Here is a 12,869-nt window from a genome sequence, read left to right on the forward strand (position 1 = left end):
TTGAGTTTTGAATTTCAACTTGAAGTGTAGAGTATGAGTGCGTCTCTCCGCCAAGGCAAACGCCATAAAGTGGGAGAAAAGTCCTTTATCTAAACCCCTCCAAAAGTTTAGTGGTTTTTCCTTGGCCCGTATCACACCCTGAGGTAATACGTTTGGAAATGCCTTAAATTTTCTTGCACCATCATCAGTTCAGACCTTTATCTGGTCTAACCATAGGCTGTAAATAAAGATGGACAACATGGCCGCTCCCCAAAGCGTCTCAGTCACCCCCTGGTGGCCTGCTGCAGTACAGGTCATAAACCCTGCCTCCTCCATGTCAGTGGACAGGACGCAGACTAAAATAAAATGTCAAAATACATGTGAAATTATTTTTGGATGTGTCTGACGTTCTTATAACGCAGAAGTCTGGTCCAGCGCTCGTTTTGGTTTTAATCAGTTTTTTTGATGATATAAAAAAGGGTGAAATATGATTGACACCTGAGAGTGACTCACCACTGTGCATGTATCAACAGGCGTCACTACCGACTCCAATGGAAAACCGATGACATTCCAATTTAGCCGAAGCTTTAAATTAAGCGCTAGTTTGATAGCATAGGCATGCTAACATTTTAGACAAAAATAGTGAGCATGGTCAACTTTATACCTGCTGCCTGTTACAATGCTACCATTAGCATTTAGCTTAGAGCAATGCTGTTAAAAATGTGGCTACCGCCTCACAGAGCTCTTAGCTTGGTTGTAATCTCTTACTCTTGTTGCTTTAAAAAAAGAAGAAGAATGAATTGACTATCGGAGTTGTCGCCGTTTGATTTTTGATCAATTCAGACCACAGGGCCTCTGTGAAGCTCCAGCACTGCTGCCCTCTGCAGCTCCCCTGGTGTGTGCATTCTCTTCATCTATCCACAGAATCAGGCTTCTAATCATAAACCCATGTGCCGACACCATGCTGTTGGATTTGTTTGTATGCTCAGTGATAGAACAAACCTGGAGGACGCCTGCAGGAATGCAGTTTTGAAACGCAGCTTTGAAATGCGCTGATGAATTATAAATTACTGCAGATTTATTTGTGCTACATTCACTCGCTGAGCTAATGTGGAAACACACAGTTATGCAGTTCGGTGTTTTGCTCCTCCTGCTACAGTACAACTCTGTTCAGCACATTTGGCTGGGGGTGTGGTGTGGTGAGGGGGGCGGGGGGACTTTGGACAGTGTGCTGGATGAGGGGAGTTCCCACTTGAAAACGTAAAAACAAACTTCAAAACCTGGAGGAGGCCCAAGAAAAGAAAGTCACCTTTGGGGTAGAGCGAGAGCACAAAGAGACGGAGAGAAAGGTCAAGTGGGGAAAGCGGTGACCTCTGCCGCTAGGAGAAACCAGAGAAACTGGGAATAAAAAATGTATAAAAAGTTTAACTGTCTTTAACATCTGGAACAGTCGCTCTCCTCTTTTCCTCTCGGTTTCCCTTTAGCATCACCACCCAAAATCCAAACCACCCACCCGCTTCCCCGTCCCTCTGGACTTGGACAATAATGGCCCAGACCAATGGCTTATATCCATGGCAACCACAATCCATCCCAAAGGGACACCAGTATGTTTTGGAGAACAGAGAGTTGACTTTATTTTTCTGTCATATTTTCATGTTTAAAAAATGTTATCTGTCTTATATTCTTGCAAGGAGGTTAAAAATTCAAACATCATGTTCCTGTGGCTCGCTAAAGACCTGTGCGCGTGTGTGTGTCTGTGTGTGTGTGCTGGTGACATGTCTGTTGTGCTTGTATGGGGTTTAACTGTGGGTGTACAAACAGTGTCATGGTGCAAATCCCTCTCACAAAGCTGAACAGGTTAATCACCAGCGCACACTGTGATGGATGACGAAACACACACTTCTGAAACAGACACACACTTCTTGAAGTTGTGGAGCCCTCTGCTGAAACGGTTGTTGACTCTAAGATTACACAATGGTTCGTTTTATGGAGGATCTTATTTCCCTATGGAGGTTTTTATCTCATCTTTTTATGAAGAACAGTGTCAGGCCTTGGCAGCAGAGGCAGCGGGATGTGTGTGTTAATCTTTCAAGTGTGTCTCGAGGAGTATAGGAGCCTTCAGTTTTTATAATCCTGATCACAAATATTCAATTTATATGATCCCAGCAGATGTTCCCTTCCCTCCGGCAGTTATTGAGCTCATCTTTACTATCTCACGGTACATTCCTACATGTCATGCACCTCGGCTGTTTGCATTGTTGCCTTGTTGGTTGCTACTATAAATAGCGTCGTGGCAGAGACCAGGATCCTCCCTGCATTTGTCTCTGCCTCTGCACAGAGAGTGGGCCCGGAGAGGAAAGCTAAGGAGCTGTTTACCCAGCCTTTGTGCTCGTCAGGCCTCAGTGTTTGCCCTGCAGGGAGTGCCCCAGCTGGAGGGCCCTTCTGTGTGTCGGAGGGTGGGTGGGTGGGTGAGTGGAGTGGGGTGGCAGGACAGCACGGGACAATCCTGCGAGATCTGGGGGCTCCATAAGTAGAGAGTGTGTTTGGGGTGCAGCGAGCTGGAGCATTGGCGTGGTACCTCACACTGAAGAGGCCAGGGAACGACCGACTGAGCAAACACGCGAAGTACAGAAGCAAACACGCCCCAAGTGTGTGTATGTGTGTACAGAGTGAAGGCCTACAGGTGTTCACAGTCAGCCATGCATGTGTGGACGGAAGGATTTCTTAACTGGACCACTGGGCACAGACCCAGAGGATCAGGGGTCAGGAGGGCAAATCTGACAGGACTGTTAATATTTCTTGTTGGAACCTAAACCAATCGAAAACAAAGAAAAGGAAAAAGACCACAAAGAGAGTCAAAACCACTACGAAAAGATACGTGGCATCCAAAGTGAAATGCAAAAACCCTTCCAGTATGGGTATCTTGCTCTCATAGGGACGGTGCTTTTACATGTCTGTGCCTGGGGGTGCATTGCCTCACGATCCATGCATTTGAGTCTCTCCATGCTTCTCTGTCCAAGTGTGTGCGAGTACAAGTGGAACATAGTGACACACTCTGTGTCAACACTGAAGGACACATGTCACATCTCCTTCTTCCACAGGAGCACGTTTCCAGGAACGATCCATGACCGTCCTCTGTGACAATCACCCCCCCCTGTCCTCCCTCCCTCCCTCCCTCCCTCCCTGCCTGCCTCCCTCCCTCTCTCTCTCCTCCCAGCGCAGGAACAAAAAGACATCTGAGCTATGTGGATGGGGAAGAAAAATCACAGCACTTGTACAGCAGGCCACCGCGCTCCGGTTTCACAGAGCCAGTGACAGGCGGAGGAGCGGGGCGCGCTGTTTTTACGCACAGCCTCCAGTCCTGCGGGGCATTGTACACATTGTCGCTGTGTAGTAGACTCCTGAGAAGACACCGGAGCGGCACGGTCTGTGATAGCCTGGATACCTGAGTCCGAACTAAGAGCGAGCTTTAAAAAGAAAACAGGAGAAGCGCTCGCTTGAGGGACGCGCGGACTGTCGCCGTGTAAATGGCGTGACGCATGGACTTGTAATATTTAAGAAAGATATTACAACCGAGACAGCGGAGTTTTTGTTTTTGTTTTTAGTTTTTCACTTGAACTTCGCATTCAGAGCCAACTTCAGATCAATTGACGCGTGGGAGAAGAAGATGCCCGCGCGGAGCCTCGCCGTGGACGTCCTCTCGATCCCGTGTCGACCTTGACTTTTGAAAGAGGCGCAGAACATTTTGTGAGAGATTTCCCGCGGTGTTATTTGCTTATTAACTATATGAGCTGTTTGGAGGCAAGACCGAACAGGTTACTGGAGGTAAGGAGAGGAGAGCCGTGCCTGAAAAACTGGCTTCATTTCATTAAGGTTCATGGTTGGACGTGAGTCAGCAGGGAGACAGCACGAGCAGAGCAAATTGAGGACATTTAGTTTTTACACTTCTGTCTGTTTGACTGTCCTCCTGTGTCTCTTTCCCTGTGTGCCTCTCTCACTCTCTCTCTCTCTCTCTCTCTCTCTGTCTCTCTCTCTCTCTTGCTTATACCATGAGTGTTTGTGTCGCCCCAAACAAACTCCTACATAATTGTATTTTATATAGGCTTTGCAGTGCTTGAAACCAGTCAGCTGTAAAGTTTATTTTTCCTTGAACTGGCTAGCTGTGCCGCCTGCAATATAAACCACTAAAAATACGATTGGGATAAAATCACCTATCGCCAATTACGATTTTGCTTTACTAGAAACAAGACATAAGCAGGAGGTGACTGGTGCGTAAGAAGAAAATGAGCCATGAGAGTGCAGCAGCTTTTGTAGAACATTTGCTTCAGAAAGATTGAGAAATTTAAGTTGGGGTATTTCAACCCAAAGGTCAAATCTAACTTTCCATCATTAAACATCTGGAGTTTCTAAGATGTTGTGACTCTGGCTCCCCCGTTAACTGTCTCTCCTCACTCTCCTCCTCCTCTTGTTCAGAGGTGCTGAGCCCGGACAGGACACCGGCCAGGGAGAAAAGGGAATTTTTGGCCGCGTGAAAGAGAAAAAAGGGAGAAGGAGGCGCCTCTCGTGCTGAAGCGGACCCGCGCTTATAGATGGATCCTTCGCGTTCGCTTCTGCCTCAGAGGAGTCGGCCTGCCCTGAACACCCGCGACCTGCTGTGACAGCGAGGTGTGAAACATGACGCACCGCGGCGGCGTATGGATTTCCACAAACATGGGTTGCCCGCAGCTCGGAAGAAGCGTCTCTCCTCCCCTCCCCGGTGCGCACTTGGAGCGGGGCACTGCGCACAGGACAGCTGGTAAGGCGCAGCTCAGATTCCCTCTGTAGTGGTTTTTAAAACAATGTCTCGGTCATGTAGAAGACTTACTGTGGACCTGCGCTCTTGTCTCTCGTGTTTGCTCTGACAACACCGTTTGATGTTCGATTTCTTTTTTTGCTCCAAACCTCCCTGCACGCACCTGCCAACCGCTGCAGGTCCCTCTGACTCCCAGGGTCACTGGGACCTGGATCCAGTGAGGTGCTTTAATATAGTGGTTACTGGGAGTGTCGGTGAAATGTAAGCCTGGAGGAGAATGGTGGGGCCATTGGTTCTCTGCGTTTTATGAAGTAGAAGTTTTATGATTTATGTTCTCAAGTGTTTACAAGGTGTGAGGAGGTGACGTTGAGCGGTGGAAACATGTAAATCAAATGACTGTGTGTGTGGCTGAGGAGGAAACAGTGGCAGCCAGGAAGTCTTCCAGTGAGACCGTCAACTGTGATGGGCTGCAAATCTAAATATCAAAGTACTGGTCTCACACACACACACAGAGAGCTGTATCCATTTCCCTCCTCTGAGCGGATCAGGGGCAGATAAAGTCCTTTAAGCTTCAGGTGTTTTGACGTGCTGGAAGTCAAACATGTTCCTGTTCAGCTTCAGATCAAACTGTGTCACTCACCTCTGTGACGGAGACGTGGTTTCTTTTCTTCATCACACTCTCAGGGTTTCAGCTTGTGGTTGATTTGGTCCCTCATTGTGCAAACGATCTGGATTTGTCCATTCAGAGATGCTGATGTAAAAACGTGATGCATCACTGACTCATGCATCCAGAGATGAACTTTCATACTTACTCCCTGACTCAGTGACCCACTGACTCACACAGTCAAGTGGCTCAGTCTGAGGACAGCAGGCCTCGGCTGCTTGGAGTTGGATCTTACTTTGGTGTTTTCTTGTCTCCTCATTGCTTTTCCAGGCTGTTGTGCTCAAGCGTTGGCACCCCCTGACACATGTCGCACATCCCCCACGGCATGCCTGTAAAATGTGAACACGTAAACATGTCGTGAAACAACCTTGTTTTTCTTCGCTCGTGTCTTTTGAAATCTCCGGTTTGTTCTCAGGCCGAACATGAGAGCGTCGCCCTCCGCTTCATGCATCTCACACTCCCCCGTCACGCTGCCATGCCTTTCACTTCCTCCAGTCAAAGGTCACAAGGTCAGCGGCTCCACCGAGGGTCAGGCACTGTGGCCCGGCGCGTTCCCTTTACCAGGAGCCTCCTGTTGTGTGGTCTGGTTTGTTTTAACTAGCATGCAGCTTTACGAGAGCTAGCGTGCAGTAGGTTGGTGTTATGGGTTTAACTCTTTCTTGCTCCTCCTTAAGCTCACTGAGACGCCACTTAAACACACAGCATTACAACAACAAAGCAAGCCAATTATATGCTCATATAATAATCATCATCACCACTGATTTATGGAAGCATCCTCATCAAAATATGAGCCACTGGGGCTGCAAACACACTCTGACACAGAAAGTCCTTAAAAATCCAGAGCCTGATTTTTTAAATATCATGTTTTATTTATTTAATTTAACAATCAGAAACAAATTTGAGGAACAGAAAATCCATAAATCTAAGTAAATGTAATTCTATGAAGGATTTTTTTATCGTTCGTTTTATCGAGAAACATATAAGGACTGAGTCACCTGAAAACCTTCATTCACTTCTGGAGCTCAATAAATATTTTGAACGCTTTGAAAAAAAGCGTTTAGGACTAATTAATAAAGCCTTTTTCTTTAGAACTCAAAAGGTGGAATTTGCAAACTGCTCTAAAGGCCTATTACTATAAAAACCATCATCAAGCCTGTGGCAACTTCTCAACGTTTTTTCTCTTTGCGTCGAGGCAGGGAAATTAAAGCAGAGCACAGTCTTTTCAGATTAGTGGAAATCTGTCACAGAAAGATGGATGTGTGCTGTGTGCAGTGAGCGCTGTCTTCAGACGTGTCCCCGCCTCAGTGTGTAACGTTACTCTGCTTGTTTTGTCCCGCCGCTAATGGAGAGAGTGCAGCGAGAGAGAGAGAGAGAGAGAGAGAGATTGATTATGCAACCTGGAGTGCCACAGGGCAACTTCAATCTGGAAGTGCTTAAAGTACGCAGCGACCCACAGTGATTCCTCCGGGGCAAATTGAAGGAGGCATGATCTGACAGAAAGAAGTTTCAATTTGTTGGATGGGTTCTTTCATCACACGTTCTCTCGTGTAGATGTGAGTGCGCTGGGGGAATGATTTCTGTCTGATGTTGAAATGTTTTGTTGTTGTTGTCGAGCACTTTGGCTTCTTCCAGTTCAAACAGCTGAGATTATTCAGAACAAAGCAGCAGTTAATACGTTCGGAGCCACTGATGAAACGTAAAGCTAACTCCTGTCCTTATCAGCAAATCTCCCTCCTTGAAACAACTTTCTCTTTTCAAAAATACAGAAGAATGTTAACTAGTGTTTGTGGGAGAGTTTTTTGATACAATAAGCTGTATTCTTCTGAAATTAGCAGGTCACATTCATTAATCATAGCGTCTGAGCACCGCTTTGAACTATCAGGCCAGGTCATTAAACCCAGCCTGTCTGGGGCGCGGGAGCGGGCGACACGGAAACACTTTGGAGAGCGCTGGTTCACCCAGACCCGGGACACACTATTAATGACCAGTGTGTGTGTTGAGGCGGCCCAGGTATTACTGTTATGTTGTGGGAACCTAAATCTGTTTACAAAGTCGCATTATGGGAACTTGTCTTCATTACTGGGACAAAAAGCAAGTCCCTGTAACAAAGTTCGTAAACTTAGGTCGAGGTTTGGTTTAGGTTTCGGTTAAGACTGGCTTAGGTTTCGGTTAAGACTGGCTTAGGTTTAGGATAGGTTAAGGCAAGTACTAACCATGGTTAAGGTTAGAATAATGCTCCAGTAAATCAATGTAAGTCAGTGTGACTGTGTGTGTATGTGTGTATGTGAGTAGTTGTACAGATATCTTTGTGAGGACCATTTTGAGACTTGACCTTACAAAGTGACGACTTTTTGGCACGACTTTCAAAAGCTACTTTGAGGAGGTAGAATTGATGTTAGGGTTAGGGTTAGGCAATTAGTTGTGATGGTTAAGGTTAGGGTAACGGGCAAGAGAATGCATTATGCCAGTGAGTGACTCACTAAGATACAAGTACAAGGTTGTGTTTGTGTGTGTGTGTGTGTAACTGATGGCCACTTTTCACAATGTTACTCTCAGGCTCAGCGTGGGCTTAATTTGGAGAAATAACAACATGAGATGGGAGCAAGAAAAGGTCATGAGGGTGGAGGTGGGGGCTAAGGGAGCGATAAAGGGGATTTTTGTGTGTGTGTGTGTGTGTGGCTTTCTATGAAAGGTGACGGGTCCTGTGTGCATATAACTGAATGTGTTTGTGTGTTTTCGGTTCCTCGGTTCCTCATTATCCTTCTCAATTATTTTCTCCTTTGTCCTTCTAACGGACCCTTTTTTACCGTCGTCCTCACAAACACCGGAAAGTGAAAGCTAGCCCCCTGATCATCGTTCCGACACTGCTGCTAAAATGTGTTCCCATTTAAGGTGAGGCTCACCCAACCGCTCTCTGTGTGGCTTCCTTTTAAAACCAACTTAATCAGGCAGGAATTTGGGTTATAGGGTCAGGGACACTGGGAAGTTGCCTGACCGAGGAACGAAGTGAAGGAGAGCGAGAAGGTGAGGACACAGATGTGTCACATCATGGAGGCTGTCTTTATCTCAGGGCTCATTGGAAAGATAGGCCCGGAGAGGATGGTGTCCCAACTAATTTACCGATGGGGTAGTAAGATGCATATTCGTCCGTTGCATTGTGGAAAATTAGTGCTAACAACTAAGCTTCCCAGTGACCCTGCACACTTAATCCTGTAGAGGCCTTTGTACAACATGGAAGTTACAGCTGATGTAAAAACTCTTCTCTCTCCCTGCTTTGCAGTAACTGAAGCTGATGATGATGATGGTGTGTTAACGGGTAATTATGCTTGATTACAACTTAGTCTTATTGGCCACCATTCCAGCTTCTAATAATAACCCTGTATTCATCAGTTTAATTGCTCAGACCTGGGAACATGTCAACATTACTTAGTAGAAGTTCAGCAACACAAGCAGTCACCCAACACCCATCATTTTTAAAGCTGCACTTCTTGATTTTGTTTGGCCACCTGGGGGCAGCAGAACAAACAGGACACAATGACCATTACAAACATATAAAAAAAGGTCTGGCCTACACATTTGCCTTCTTTCAATTGTGTTTTTAACATAGACTGTATACAAAGATGGACGACATGACAGCTGCCCAAAAGTGAAGCCAAAGTATCTCAGTCACCACCTGGTGGCTGGCTGCAGTACAGGTCATAAATCCTGATGTACGATTTAAATAAAACAGTCAGATTTTGAGTCTGAAAAACAAAACATTTCAATCAAATATGATAAAATGTTCCAGCAAATGAGGAACAGCAGAGTCCAGCGATGATTTTCTGAGATTTTGTCACAAGAAAAAAAACCTTTTTAGTTTCAGAGTTTTTAAACTATGGTTAACATAAAATTATGAATTAGTACAATATTGAACCAATTCCCAAATCTTAAGGCTAAATTTAACATTTTTAAAATAGAAAATTAAGGCAGTAAACAAGAAAAGTATTACCCTGACTATTCATCGAACAGAATTTTTAAGTTTTACAGTTTATGAATAAACTACTATCAACTTTGATAACTAACTCTTAGTGGATTATTTTATTCAATGATTGTATTTATCTCACAACTGGCGTCAGGAAACTTGCAAATCTAATTATCACCTACTGAGGAATTATTTCAAGTTTGTAATGCTATTGACAGACAGATGAAAACAGTGACGTGATTAGAAGGAAGCCAGACATCCTAGCAGAACATTGGCAGCTATTAAATACCAATTTTACCAAACACGCAGTCTGGCAAGGAGAACAAACATATGTCAACACAAAAGAAAAAATTTGATTGGCATATGTGAAACCTGCAGCCTGGATGCCTCAAGGGAGAGTCTGAACATCTGAGCAGCTGAATCAGCAGTTACAGGACAGAGAGGGCTCCAGTTATTCCTGTACACATGATCAGGTTAGAAACTCTTCACAGTGAGAGTATGTTTCCTTTTGTGGAGTCAGGTGGCTCCGGTGGTTAAGATGATCCCAGCAGGTCCTTCTTCTTCTCTGTCTGTTGTAGTAATGCCATCAGGGCTGCAGCTCGGGGTTAATGTGCTGGTCATGGATAACACTTTTAAAACCCGTGGAAATGTGCGTTTTGCAGTGCTTGTTGTGACCCGCTGATCCCAGCACTTTGATGACCCGCACTAACCCTCTGCAGCACCTCTGGCAATTTGAACCCGCACGTGTGACGTTGTTAATCCAGAACTGTTACTCTTCAAACAAAAAGCTCCCTGCTGAATGGGCTTCGTTTATCCCAGTAAAGCACCATTAGACACGTTCCTGTGCAGTTCTTCTCTTTGGTGTGGAGAGAAGGCTGCAGGGCCAGTGAGGTAAATCACTAATCACTCAGGTTTGTCATCAACAAACCAATAAGTTTTTCCTCTAATAGGTTATTTTAATATGGACCAGGTGGGATGTCTGACCCTACAGGCAAGGCTTTAAATAGGTACTGTTGTCTCTAAGAGTTAACCCTGCACATGCTGATGATATGCAAAATATTCAGTATTATATTCAACATGAATCTCAAAGCTGCATCTATTACTTTTTTTTGCAGAAAAACTGACACATCATGTTATCAAGTTGATTTTATGATAACATGTAAGCAGACAGTCGCCTGCTTCTGTTTCTTTGCACCTGATGAACACAAGTTTAATATGTCCTCTCCTTTCTGCTCTGTTTTTGGTCTTCACCTTTTTTGGAGGGAAGTATTTGGCTCCGTAGCTGCTATGTAAACTTTGATGAGCAAGTTGTGTGCAGTGGGTTTAATAATAAAAAAAAGGTGTCGATTGAAGTCCAATGGGAGTGATGAGACTAAACGAAAACATTTAAGTAGCATTGAAACCGAAAACATGAGCAAAGAATGCTCCAATGCTCTGAGGACCTGAGAGGAACTGTAGAAACAGTTGATAATTCTTAAGCCTGGAAATATAATTTAAGCAGTTGTTTATAGAAAAAAATATACTTTGAGCAGCTTTAAATATTGGTATTAGTTGAATCTAGTATTAACAATTAATCAAAATCCATGGCTTCAATATGAACAAGTTATATTGTTCAATTATTGATTAATTCCTCAAACTAACAAATGTTAGAAACAAGTGAAAAACTACCTGTAATTCCTCAACTCCAGGGCCAGTTAGTTTAAACATATCAGCAATATAGAACTTAATATGGCTAGAAATGATGAAGAGATTAAAATACCATACCAGTATATTTCCAGATTAACAGGATTAACAGTTGAATCTAATCTAATCTAATCTAATTATTATTTATCTATAGTTTAAGGACACATTTCTGCTCCTGAGTGAAGGATGTGGTTTTAAACTTGTCGTTGAATGACAAACACTTGATGAAGAACTTACTATTGATGTGACATCATTACTATGCAGGATTTTTTATTTTGTACATACAATTTTCTATGGATATTAATGATCTACTATAACATGTATATTCTCTCTTTCTTAGAAGCAATATAATGATCTTATATATCTGTTTATCTAATTTGTTGACTGATCAATCGATTATTTGTCTCAGCACTAAACAGTCAGTGAGGATCACCTGTCCCCACCGTCCTGGTGGTGCCCGGCCCTGCAGCTCATGTTATTCACAGTCAGTCACTCTGCTCCTGACTGATCAGTCCTCTCAGAACACCACGTTTTATTCTCTCTCTCATGCTTTGCAGTGTGATACTGGCCTGAAAGAATCTCAAACACCTACAGGCTCACGTGTTGTTGTCAGTCGCTTGATAAAACGACTGAGGTCATACAGATTCACTCATCTCCTGACCATCCTCCTCCACGCTCTGTAAAGTCTTCACTTCTGACTGTGTGCACATTTGTGTGTGTGCGTAAGCAAACATATGTGTGAGTTTTACAAAGGCTCAATACCTCTGTGTCTTTGTGGCAGAAAATGAGAGTTCAGAGCAGCAGAGAGAATGGCTGTGTGCTCCGGTGTGTGTGCACATATGTGTGTACTTTCTGGGGGTTTAAATTGAGGGGTTGGGGGGGCTGCCTACCTATCTGAACTGAGGCATGGGACCTGCTATCTGTTTCTCATTTTCGGCGGCGCTCTGTGGTTTTCCAGCAGTGACAGGCCTCAGAGTGGAAACTGGCACTAACGAGCAATTACATCCTGCCTGCCTGCCAGGGATTATGGGATTACAGGCTGACCGGGCTTCAGTCTGCTCGCTCTCTCTCTCTCTCTCTCTGCCTCTCTCTCTCTCTGCCTCTCTCTCTCTCTCTCTCTCTCTCTGTCTGCACTCTCCCTCTCTTCCCTGTGCTCAACTTGTCTCTCCTGTCAGACCTTTCCCTCCCATTCGGTCGCTCAATTATCTTTTTCCCATTTGTCCCCGGACGATAACCCATTCTCAGGTTTTTAATTCTCCGTAACTCTTATCATGTGATTCTTTCACATCTCATTCCCTCCACCGCTCCTCCTCCGGCTTTTTTCTTCCTTTGACTTTGCGGCTGCCCTGCCTAGTTAAGACGTTAACTGCTGAAGAGTGAAATTGGTTTAGAGGAAAAGTGGAGAATATCTGGTTTAGAGAAAAATACTTTAATGTTTATTAAACATGAAATTAACATGACGTGAAATTCACAATTGTTACTTCAAAAAATATATATATATTTTATCTGTGTGAAGCCAATTGAAGTTATTTGTTAAAGTTGCTTCAACTATTTCCCTTTTTCAGTTTATAGCTTTAGATCACATTTTTATCCTTTTTCCTAGACTACTGATTTAGATTAAAAACAGCCATCCAGTCAGAATGTGAGCACTCGGTGTTGCACCCTGAAGCCCCTTCATTGACATCATGAAAAGATATTAAACTCTGTCAACGCCACAAGCCAGATTAAAGCAAAGTTACAAAACCCATTTTCACACCGCTCTGGATGAATATATGCAGAGCTCTGGGGCA

Source organism: Pleuronectes platessa, chromosome 13 (assembly GCF_947347685.1).
Source record: "Pleuronectes platessa chromosome 13, fPlePla1.1, whole genome shotgun sequence".
NCBI lineage: Eukaryota > Metazoa > Chordata > Actinopteri > Pleuronectiformes > Pleuronectidae > Pleuronectes > Pleuronectes platessa.